Source organism: Bactrocera dorsalis, chromosome 1 (assembly GCF_023373825.1).
Source record: "Bactrocera dorsalis isolate Fly_Bdor chromosome 1, ASM2337382v1, whole genome shotgun sequence".
In the NCBI taxonomy this organism is placed as follows: Eukaryota; Metazoa; Arthropoda; class Insecta; order Diptera; family Tephritidae; genus Bactrocera; species Bactrocera dorsalis.
In genome coordinates, this window is record NC_064303.1 from 27,050,564 (window position 1) to 27,062,236 (window position 11,673).

The window sequence follows — 11,673 nt, forward strand, 5'->3', positions numbered from 1 at the left end:
TAACTTGAGGCCTGCCAGGGTTGTGACGAGAAGGGGGCGGTTGCGACAGTAGGCCGTCAAACATTTGTGATGAGTGTCACCTCATCATACTCAGGCGCCAGAATGCCGCCGCCACCAGCCCAGGGTTCTACCAAATGCAAATTAAAAGTTTCTCATACTCAAGAACCAGTTCAAAGCCAAAGGTCGTCCAGGAGTGTCAAGGCCGTTAAGGGCGCAGGCCATTTATCGTTACCCAGGATGCACCAGCTTTGATGCGACCTCCTCTATGTCCCAAACATCGTGAGGCGATGCCGCAAAAACTACATCAAATCGGGTCAAAACTCAAAGTTATGTTGGCAGTTTTCTTCGATTATCGAGGTATGATGCACTTTGAATTCCTTCCGACTGTCAACAAGACATAATATTTGAGGTTTGCCGGTAGCTATTCGTAAAAATAGGCCGCAATTATGGACCGACAACTTTAGATTTTCGCACCACGATAAAGCACCGTCGCACATTGCATTGATTCTTCTGAATTGTAGTTATTCAGCAAACTCAAACGACCGCTCCAGGAAACCACTTTGTGTCAATTGAAGACAGTAAACCTGAACTGACCTTTGACAAATGTTTAGAGCATTAGAAAAAATGTTAGCACAAGTATATTGGGCCCAAGAGGGATAACTTTGAACAGGACGACATAGATTTTAAAGAAGTATTTAAGAATTTTAAATTTTTGAAGAAAGTCTTCCTATTTTTTGGTCATAACAGTACCAAAACGCTTTCAAAATATGTCTGGAGACTTTACAAATAATTTAGGGTTACACAAATTGCTTTGGTAGCAGATTGCCTACTCACTTAACGGCTCATTAAGCTAAGTAATTACTCAGAAACTAAAACAACTAGCGAAGGTCTTCACGAATGCAAAACTTCGCTAACAAATAAATATTCTCAAGAAATCGAGCCAAGAGTTTAGGGAAGAAAAGAAAAAGCATTTTCTGGCAACTGGACGTGCAAAAATCAAGGAAGGCACGCTAATTATAACTGCAGTCGATCGGTCTGACAGTGGAGCCTTCTTCTGCACTGCCACCAACTCGGAAGGCAGTGAAACTTTGGAAGTATAAATTGCCGTTACATCACCGCTCACTGCCAGCATCCAACCCACCGTGCAAACAGTGAATCTGGACAAAACCGCAAACTTGGTGAGTTCCATAGCCAGAAGGCGAAAATTTAATTGAATATTCGTGAAATTTATTTGAAACATACAAAGACTCACTTAAACTTAAACTCACAATAAGCCTAATGATTGGCGTTTTTGTGTAGCTCTAATCGTAGATATGTGTTCTTTTCTTAGATTTGCAGCATTTCGGGCTTCCCAAAACAGAGTGTTCTTTGGCTCTGGATGATCAGCCACTGCGTTCTGGCGCACGCGTCCGTCTACTCTCCACAGAGCACATACGCATTACGTCCATTACGAAGGAGGACAAGGGAATGTATCAGTGCATTGTGAAAAATTATTTGGAGTCGGTCTAAGCCACAGCGGAATTGCTACTAGGAGGTAAGTGAATTGCTAATTATTCCAATTACTTGATTTTATTTCATATGTGTAATTAAATTTTTTTTTTTAATTGTGAGTGCAGTATTCAAAAGGGGTGGTTCAAAAAAATAATTAAAGGATAAATAGGATAACATTTTAGTACCTTAGCACCAGCATATTTCTTCTAGAAGGTATCGATGGGGTAGTAGTAAGCTTTTTGTTATTGTGAGTTGTACTTGGTGAAAAAGAATTTCAGCGCCTCTATTCTGGACCGACTACTTGGTTTAAATTAGCACGAAGTAGCCATAAAAAAGGTTGCAGAACCAGATATTCCCAAAGGAATTAAGGATTTATGTTCTTCTTTCAGCTGACTTAAAAGGAGTTCCTGAAGTTGTTGGTTTTACGAAAATACACATGTCTCCTACATTACGCCGTTCTCCATGATTCTGCTTCTACATTTCTGCTTTCCTATTACCTCACGTAGTTTATTAATTCAAAATTGTCTTTCAACCGAAAAACTTCCTCGAAGTCTGTTTAGCTAGTATAGCAGAAAATGTTTGAGGAGATTTCGCGTTCCTTGGAAAAAACTTCGGTGCTCACTCTACATTATATTTCCAGTACACTAATATTTTTTAAAGTAATATTATTTACGTCTAAGATCCTTTCATAAATAATAGCTAATCGCCCTTGAAACCAATAATGGAAATCCTACCTCCTTCTTCATAATGAGTTTAAGTTCTGGACAAATCCGTCTTCTTAAATTAAGAACGTGGATCTAATACGTGTTTCAGATTCTGATAGATGATGCGTGTTTTGTTAATAATATTCTCGATGATACTTACTTAACTGATAACATAATTTCTTTGCAGAGGTGGCACCGCAACTAATCTACAAATTCATCGAACAGACCATTCAACCCGGACCGTCAGTTTCACTGAAGTGTAGTGCCAGTGGCAATCCAACACCGAAAATTGTCTGACACTTGGATGGATTTCCGCTACCAAATGTGAGTATGGTAACCCTACTCCTATATTTAACCTATATCATTATGTATAACTAATAAATTTATTATTAACGTACCATGAATGGCAAATGTTGACTCAACTTAAGAAAAATGTACCCAGTTAATTTCCTTTTCAGTTATTACCAGTAGATATGACTTTAGAGGTGCCCTAAAGTTGATTGCATTTAACCCCACAATTAAATATGCCGTGGTACATCCTCACAACTTGAGAAAAGAGAGCTTTTAAAATATAACCCGGTATCGTTAGCTTTGCGCAACAACAGTTCATTAACAAGATTAAAACAGGAAAAGTAGAGAGAAACATTACTAACTCGATTGCTCACCTGACAATTAGGTTGCTCCACCGAAGACGAGGTGTCTGCACAACGTCTTCGTATTTCAAATTCAATTTTTCCATTTGCAGGAATTGCATATATGAATTCATACATATGTAGTTATGTATATAATGGGTGTTTTTAGACGTTTACTCAAGTCAGACGCGGAGGTCACTTGTCAAAATCATTTCTTAAAACTAAAGCTAAAATAAAAGCAAAACCAGATGTCTAAAAAAATACCCTTTAGTTATAGAATGTATAAAGAAGTATATGTGCATAGTGAAGCATTAACGCGTGATTGCTGTCATCAGTAACTTCGAATATGACATATTGAAGAGGACTGTTGCAACAACACACTAGCACTTGCATACAGACACAATTTATATGTAGTGAAGTGAGCTTTTTTCTCCCCGTAATGGGCAAGAATTATGTTAAAAGCATTAGAAATCCCTCTTGGTATGTTCCACACACTTGTGTTGATGTATCAGCATAGAAATGCATGAAATATTTTATTTTCAATTTCATTGTATCATCTCAAAAGACGGTGTTTTGACTGAATCTTCTAAGAGAACAATGAAATGCAAGACATCTAAGCTATATATCTCAGTACTGGTAGATGTCCTGCAGAGCTACCGCATTCGTTACTACAAAATGAAAACTCTGAAGCTCAAAACTCTGGTACTGTTGAACGATTATGGGTTTCTTAATCCGTCACCTTTTTATTTTTTATACCCTGAGCGGGGTATTTAAAGTTTGTCACGAGGTTTGTATCACCCAGTAAAAAGATATCTTCACGAAATTTGACATGACCTATTGTCTAAAACAATTCTGCAATTTTCGAAGAAATTGTTTAAACCACATCACTATAACAATATTTGTATACTCTTTTAGGCTATAAGAATTGCACCTAAGTATGGTACTGTGGGAAAAAACTAATACTTTTTAATTTAAATTCCCCATGAAAACCCACTCGTCGAAATATTTTTTTTTTCTAGGTTGGTATGACTGTTAGTGACATCTGTGCCAAATATCACATCACAATAATCATTAGCGTTTAGTATACGCTTGCCTTTCTTAAGTACATAAAAGTGCATTCGGCGCTAAGAAGAAGTTCCATTAAACTTTGTAATCAAATTTCTAATGTCGAAGCGTTTAGAATGTTGGAAAAGACATTCGGTGACGATTCTTTGTCGCGGAAAAATATTTTCTATTAGTAAAAGTGATTCAAAAACGGTCGAGAACGCGACGGCAGCGACTGATCAATATGTCAATAAAACAAAGGAATTGGTGCTTAGGAATTGAGGATTAACAGTCATGGATTCTGCTGGCATCATTACAATATAAGAACGATTTTGTAAAAACGTCTGTGAAATAATGCTTTCAGACTACCAGGATGTCATAAAACGTATTATTAAATTTCAAATTTGCAAAACTTCAGTATTTACTTTTCTGGAGATCACACATCATCTTTAGTATTGGCCATCCATGCGATAGTGACAGTTTTGTCCCTTCTTTTTTATACTCTTTCAATATTTTTTTCTTCAGAGAATAATAATTTTATTCACATATCGGTTGAACGTATCACATAGAACTAAACGACAAATGAACATGACGACAAGAAGCATTGAAATCCGGATGACTGTCTGTCTGTCCGTCCGTCTGTGCAAGCTGTAACTGACTAAAAATTAAAACATCTTGTTAAAGGTTGGTATACATATTCTTGGTAAAAATTACGGCGGATTTCGCAGATTGGCATAATCGGACGACTGCTATGCCCCCAAGCGCCGTTAAAGGAAATCTTATAAAGTGCCATAACTTACCACAAAAGCAAGATATTGAACTGTAATTTAGCACAGAGAATTGCAGAAGCAGGGGACACCTAAGGTCTGAAATTTTTTTAAAAGTGGGCATGGCTCCGCCCTCTAACAGGTTTAATAAACATATCTGCAAGACCACCAGAGCTACAAAGCTAAATTCAAGACAATTCTTATAAGAACAATTACTGACAGTGTGAAAATAGGTGAAATCGGATGATAACACCGCATACTCCCCAAAAAACCGTGCCGCTAGAAATTACTAAAAGCGCGATAAATCAATAAACTAAACACGCCAGAGTTGTTAAAATTTACGCCCAAGATGGTATGAGAGGGCTTTATACGAGCCGGTGTAAAAATTTGACGACAAGCGGGGCGCCGCCTACTATTTGGTGAAGTCACATATCTCGGGCCTCGATGGACCGAATTCAATGAAATTCGATACTTATCCCTTTAATACAGTTCAAAATGGGCTACCTTCCTCTCCCACCTACTAATAATAAATGTAGTATAATTGTTTTTTTACTTTTTGACGAATATGTCGATCAGTGTAAGAGTTATATGTATATGTATATATTGGATTCTGACCCTCTGCTTGACGTTTTGCTCCTGCCTTCGTAAGAACCAAGTTGCAAAGTATAAAATGTTCGATTTCACCCGAACCTAGCCTGTCCTTACTTGTTAATGCTATAGTGCCTGTTATTGCTGTTGATAGTTTCGTTGTTGCTGTAGTTGCTGGTGACTGCTAAACCGAACGACGAACACGTATTTTGCATAAATCGCATTTAGATGTTATACACGAGAGGATACGCAAATTAAAGTCAGCGTCAGAGTTCTGCGCATTTGAAGTCTCCAATGCATCTACCTTAGAATGTACGCCCCACAACCTTCTAGTCTGTTGGACTATTAAGACATATGTATGCTTCTCTTGCCTGCTGCAATTGTTACACTGTTATGTTGCTTTGGTGCTTTACGTCCATTCTCTTTTGGTATTCGTTGCGGCAGCAAAAGTGGTTGACAGCTTGAAAACTACAACTGGAAAGTTCAATCAATCTTGCTGTTGTTGTGGTCGCAGTTGATGGTTTCTTTGTGCGTTCCGGTATATGTATGCCATCAACACAACGCAAAAAAATTGAAACCCTAACTTTGGCTTTAAAAAATGCGCTCTATTACTTTGAGAATAAAAATTAAATTAAATATTCAAGAATTTAAATTCTTGCAAAATATTGTCAGGAAGTATCAACTTTGTTTAATATTGAACTTGTGCCGATTTCATTGATAGCGATTGTGAGTATATGAAGGTTATGTTGATGTAAAATCTGGAACAGAAAACAAGAATTTTCCAAAATGGATACCTCAGTCAGACTTTCTTATAATAAAACGCTGTAAACGGTTCAGGTCAGATTATTATATAGAAATCACATATACATATAAATAGGCAAGTAAATGTATCGGAAATAAAATCTCGTCTTCTTCTCTTCAAATTAACAAGTGAACGCATACTCGTGCTGTACTCACAAGTATCAGTTGATAGTCAAAACCGAAACAGTTTCCGAAGAAAGAAATCAGATGGAGTATCACAGTGTATTGACAACGGTATATGTCTAGGTCCAACAGGGTATATCAGAATAAGAAAGTAAAACATAGTCCTCTCCTGCATACAAGAAAGTTAGAAAAAACATGAACTTTGGCAAAATCACTTAGGCTGCTTACAAATGAATTATACCGCAAAATCTATTTATCGCTCAGTTCACTCTTCCAATCCTTTTAGCCTTTCCAAGAAGCAGTTCCTAACTTCGCACCTTGCTCTCTGGTGACTTCTGAAACTTAAGAAGCTAACTAAATTGCAGTTGAAAAATGACTGTAAAGTGGTTTAATGAATTAAATTATTATAAAAGCGACATCGTTATGAAATGTTTCGAAAGCTAAATTTAGAAATTTAGATTAAATTTCGAGGTTCCCTACTTTTTAACGAAAAAAACATAAACTTCAAATTTAGTGGAAAATATCCTTTGATATTTATTTTTTGATGACCATCTCTTTCAAATATTGCCGCGTCTAGGTCTCAGATGGCCCATCCGTTGAGTCCAATTTTCGATGACTCGTTCGATCATTTCGACTGGTAACGGACGAATGACACGTGTGATGTTTTGCTTCAAGGCCGGAAGCCTTTACATATTCCCATGGGAAAAAGTGTAATGGTGTAAGTAATAAGACTGAGTCGACTTAAAAAAAAAACTAATGAACCAGTCATTACAATTCTTTAAAAACTTTCAAAATAGACTTCTTTTGCGTCGATGAAGCGCTGCCCACACGATTTTCCAGCATTACGGCGTCACGGAAGGAATTCTCCGGAATAGCCTTGAGAGCCGAGGTGCATGCTGCTTGGATTCCCTCTGTCGCCTCAAAGACAAGGAACCAATAAAGTCCGGGGCTCGCAGCTGGGCTGTAAGGCGGCTATCGAATCGTTGGGATGCCGGTCTTGGTTAGGTAGCTGTTCACAAGAAAGGCGATGTGAGTCGGGGCGTTGTCGTGGTGCGACTTCCAATCGGCTACGGTTGGTTTTTCGACAGCTCTTAATTAATTTATACTCAGTTATAGTTGACAAATATTGGAAAGTTGATAAAATTGGCAGTGGTGTGTTTCGATTTGCTGCTGCCCATATTGGGTGGCTGCAAATTAGGAAATTTCACCAGACTGAGTTCAATTTGTATTAATTAATTAATTTATTTTATTTATTTTAGAAATTAGGGAAACAACGCTACAATTTTCGAAAAAGTTCCTCAGAGGGGACCCCTATAGAATACTGCTATTCCATCTGATCAGTATAAATTAAAGCTAAAGATCAATTAATATACTCTTATAACACAGTACAACAGCTAATCTGGGAAATTCCAAGTCAGGGTGATAGTACTAGGTCAGTATAGTAAAACCCTCAAAGGGTTTGGGCGTTCGTATGTGTCAGTTTTTTATGACCTTTTAAATTTTTTCCTTATCTTGATGTTTTTTCGCTTAGTTGTAACATTTTGGCAAAAACGTAGTTTAACATAACTCGCGAACCACTTGTCCGATTTTGATGAAACAAATTAGAAAAATTAAGAATTACAATTTCTATTTTTTTTTTTGAATGCAATGCTACTAGTCCCGAACAACCACCATCGAAAAAGTCTAGGCAATATTTATTAAAATAAATAAATAAAATAAAAATAAAAAATTGTAAAAATTTTTACTTTATTTTTTTAGTAGTTTATGGCCAGAAGTCTGGAGTTGTTAGGGAAAAATTTATTTGTTATTTTTATTTAATTTTTTTTCATATAACTTTACTTTTAAAACCTACTAAAAGCGTGATAAATAATAATAAATATGTATAATAGAATAAAACTAATGACTTGGGAGTATGCCATTTTATGACCAAAAACTGTCCAAATCGAACCAAAACTGTTCAAACCCTTAGGTGCTGAATATGGAAACATAGTGCTTACAGTTGACTCTTTACCGAAAATAGCAGTTAATGTATGAGATATTTAATTGAAATTTGGAGAGAATCCTTTCCTGATAATAGTATCTCTATTAGGGTGCACCAAGAAAAATTTTGAATTTTTTTTTCCCAACTCTTACCCCCTCAAATGTTAGTGATTGACAAACAAAACATCCTCCCTCAATCAGGCGCTGTAGCTTAAGTGTAAAGGGGGTGGCTATCTATTTTTTTTTTTTTTTTTTAGGTTTCCCATACATTTTACATTGGAATTTTCGTTTTTTCATTCAAACTAAAATTTCACCACAGCAAATTTTCAATTCTCAAAATAACCTTTACATATTCAGAAAGTTCGCTTTTCGAACTTTAAAAGATTCCCGCGCACAAAATTAATTATTCTCAGAAGCTTTTTTTTTATTGGAAAAATTTCCAATTTTAAATCACTATTGTTAAATCGCCTAATTGAAATAATCAAAGTGTTTTGGTTGTTGTCGTTGCTTAAATTTTCCCTTTATTGGCCAGCATACGCAATTTTTCTGCTTTCACTGTGCACACACAAAGATAAACACGCACACATACAGACAACACTATATTTTCGAATAACATTGCATTCGCTTTGATATATCACGCAGGAGAGGAATTGATGAAATGTGAATATGCAATGATAAATGTTAATAAAGACTTTTTACGCATACTCACACACATTCACGCAACTATGATATTCATAAATAAAAAACAACAAACAAAAACTTTCTGAGCAAATAAATTAAGTTCAAAAGCTCACAACAATATGAAGCTATAAAAACACCACAATTTTACTGCACATCAAAATACAATAAAATTCCTATCGTCAGCTAATGACGATTGTTTAAATGCAAGCTTCTTTTAATTACATATGCACAAACACATTTGAACTTGATGAACAAATGCATACCTTCGATATTGCTGCTTTGCATTCATATCGAATTCCGGTCGAAGTTATCATTTCTTACATCAGCTGCACTCACAGCTTTATGGTTTGATTCCGAAAACCCTAAATATGCAAAAACAAAAACAGACTTCTTCACATAATCGTTTCATTCAATCCAAGTTTAATTGCCTTTGGTTCTTTGATCGCTAACACTCACATGTAACTTCGTTTTTGACCAGGTTTGTTGGATAAGTTTCTTCCTTAATTTTTTTTTAGGTTAAAGTCACTAAAATAATAATAAAAACAAAAATAATATCATGAGAGAAAAGATGATTCCTATGCGGTTTTTTTAAATAGTTCATCGTTTGGTAAACGAAATTCGGGGTTTTCATTCCTGAAAACACTAGTACACACAGTTCCAGATAGGAACTCAAATCGTGAAACCACCTGATATAGCAATCCTCTGCATTTTATTAAATATTCCGACAAAACTTAATTTTTGTTCCATCTGTACATCAGATCATAAATATTACTTACGGTTCCGGTAGTTGTTGCTGTAGACCCGCTATTTAATACTTGTTTAAGTGGTATGGTGCGATTTAGGAGGAAACTTGCTGTTGCGACGGAATTGAACCAATGAAAAGGGTCTGTAATGAGCTAGATTTGTTGAAATAGGTGGAGTTATACTGTTCCTCTCCTCTGGTGGCTTCTTCCTAACCACATCTTCCTCGGAGGTTTGATGGCAAAAACAAGAGGAAAGAGAGCTAGAGCTTGGTTCAAATACGCTTTGTTTCAAATGAACTGGTAACGTTGCAAGATAGGCAGTCTGCAATCTCTCCGCTGCGGTATGGTACTCCTCGTCGTACCAGCTGTTCTTTTGCATTTTCCGAAAACCAATGGTTTCGGTTGCAGCTGTACGTAAGGAGCTTGAAATACCGTCCCACAGTTCCCTTATAACGTTGATGATGAATGCTCTAGATGGCATCTTTGTTCGCATCGTCCTTCCCTTCCGACAGGGCGTGACAGCAAATCAGCGATATGTTGAAAAACTTAGCTTTAATGTGGATTGTGTCTAGACGTTCATCCACCGGTGTGAATGACAGTACTCGGCGACAGAGTCACTCTCCCACCACGAATCCCACACCGAATTTGGGCTTCTTTATATGGTCACTGTAGTAAATGCCACAAGGACCTACTCGCCTCAGTCCTTGTTCCGTCCTTACTCTAACGAGGATATCAACCAGCAGGGCAGCGGCACCTTCATGCATGCCCTCAAATCATAATCCTTAATTCTTTTGTCATGGTCTCTCATCCGAGGCTGTTGCAAATTCATCGTTGGGGTGTGTTTTATGTTGCTAGCCTAGCGCGCAACCCTGTGGAGGGGATGTTTCGTTTTCTCACTTTAGCTCGCCCTCAAACGGATGTTTTTAGGCTACCCAGAGGATACTTGGTTTAGTATCGGAAGTCGTGAGCTGCTTGAGCCATATGTAAAATAATCGTTTCAGGCCACTTCCAAGTGAATGGCCATCAGAGAACTTTCCTTTTAAATAACAGTCGTTTATGACGACGGTCTACCGACGACTTGTTATTTCTAAAACTTGGATAATTCAAAAATATTAAAATTATTTTACTAATGAAGTCAGCAAAGAATTTCTGGGACTTAATTATTGACTACTGTTTCTATGGGGAATACCCAAATATTCTTCAGTATGTTGTAAGTAAATAGCTTCAGATCTAAGTATTTAGATTTAGAATTCGATGAATGACATAGTCGCAGTAGAGATACCTGCATATGTTAATGTACGTACTCATAAGATCATGTGGTAAGAAATATATTAGATATATCTTAAATTTAAACAAAAACGCTTAAAGTGAAGCCAAAATTCAAGCAAAACTTTTCATATTTAATGTAAACTACGTTACTAGTTACTTTTTCTTCTTTTTTTAATGTTGTAGCAACCCAAATTTTTGTATGTCTTATTTGTCTAATATCTGAACTTTTTCTCTATCTTTTACAGTTATGGAATGAAAACTATTTTTCACGACTATTTACGTCGGTAAAATGTGAACAGTTATATTCGCTATGGTTTTATCCACAGGCCGCTAACCGACTCAGGGAACGTGGTGTACGGATGAATTTTGAAGACAAACTTAACGAAGGCGGCGACAATTTCATCATCATGGCGCCCATGAACCAAAACACTGGAGATGTGGAATTTTAACAGTGGCAATAAGGTTGGTGTGCGAAATTCGCAAATGTTTTATGCTGAAATAGAAACCTTTGGCTTTGAATAGGAAGCTAACAACTGAGTTCAGCTCTCTCCCAATGGACTGCTCTCTCTAAGTTATTTGTTGTAGTTCTTCTTTGCATAGGAAGAATACCAAGGGTTGTTCGGAATAAACAAAATAAATATACTTAAATGCAAATGTAAATTATTAGTAGTTTTAATTTTTTACACGGTAAGTCAGTTGGATCTACACTAAAGATCCTAAGGTACTTCAAAGTCGGATGCATCGGGGAAAGAGAAATGGAAAGTTATTTTGATTAACATCACAATAAACAAATGTTATCAAATTTTCTTAAGGGAAATAATAAGCAAGGAATGTATTCAAAACCAGTTAA

The 11,673-nt window shown here is 36.5% G+C and overlaps 1 long non-coding RNA gene across 1 annotated transcript; it reads left to right on the forward strand.

Annotated features, from left to right (window-relative positions):
• The first annotated feature begins 972 nt into the window (after nt 1-972).
• LOC125776006 (uncharacterized) lies at nt 973-11,197 on the forward strand. The gene is made up of 4 exons (XR_007421451.1): nt 973-1,178; nt 1,331-1,534; nt 2,383-2,519; nt 11,069-11,197. It is a non-coding gene; the product is annotated as an uncharacterized LOC125776006 (long non-coding RNA).
• Nucleotides 11,198-11,673: the final 476 nt, after the last annotated feature.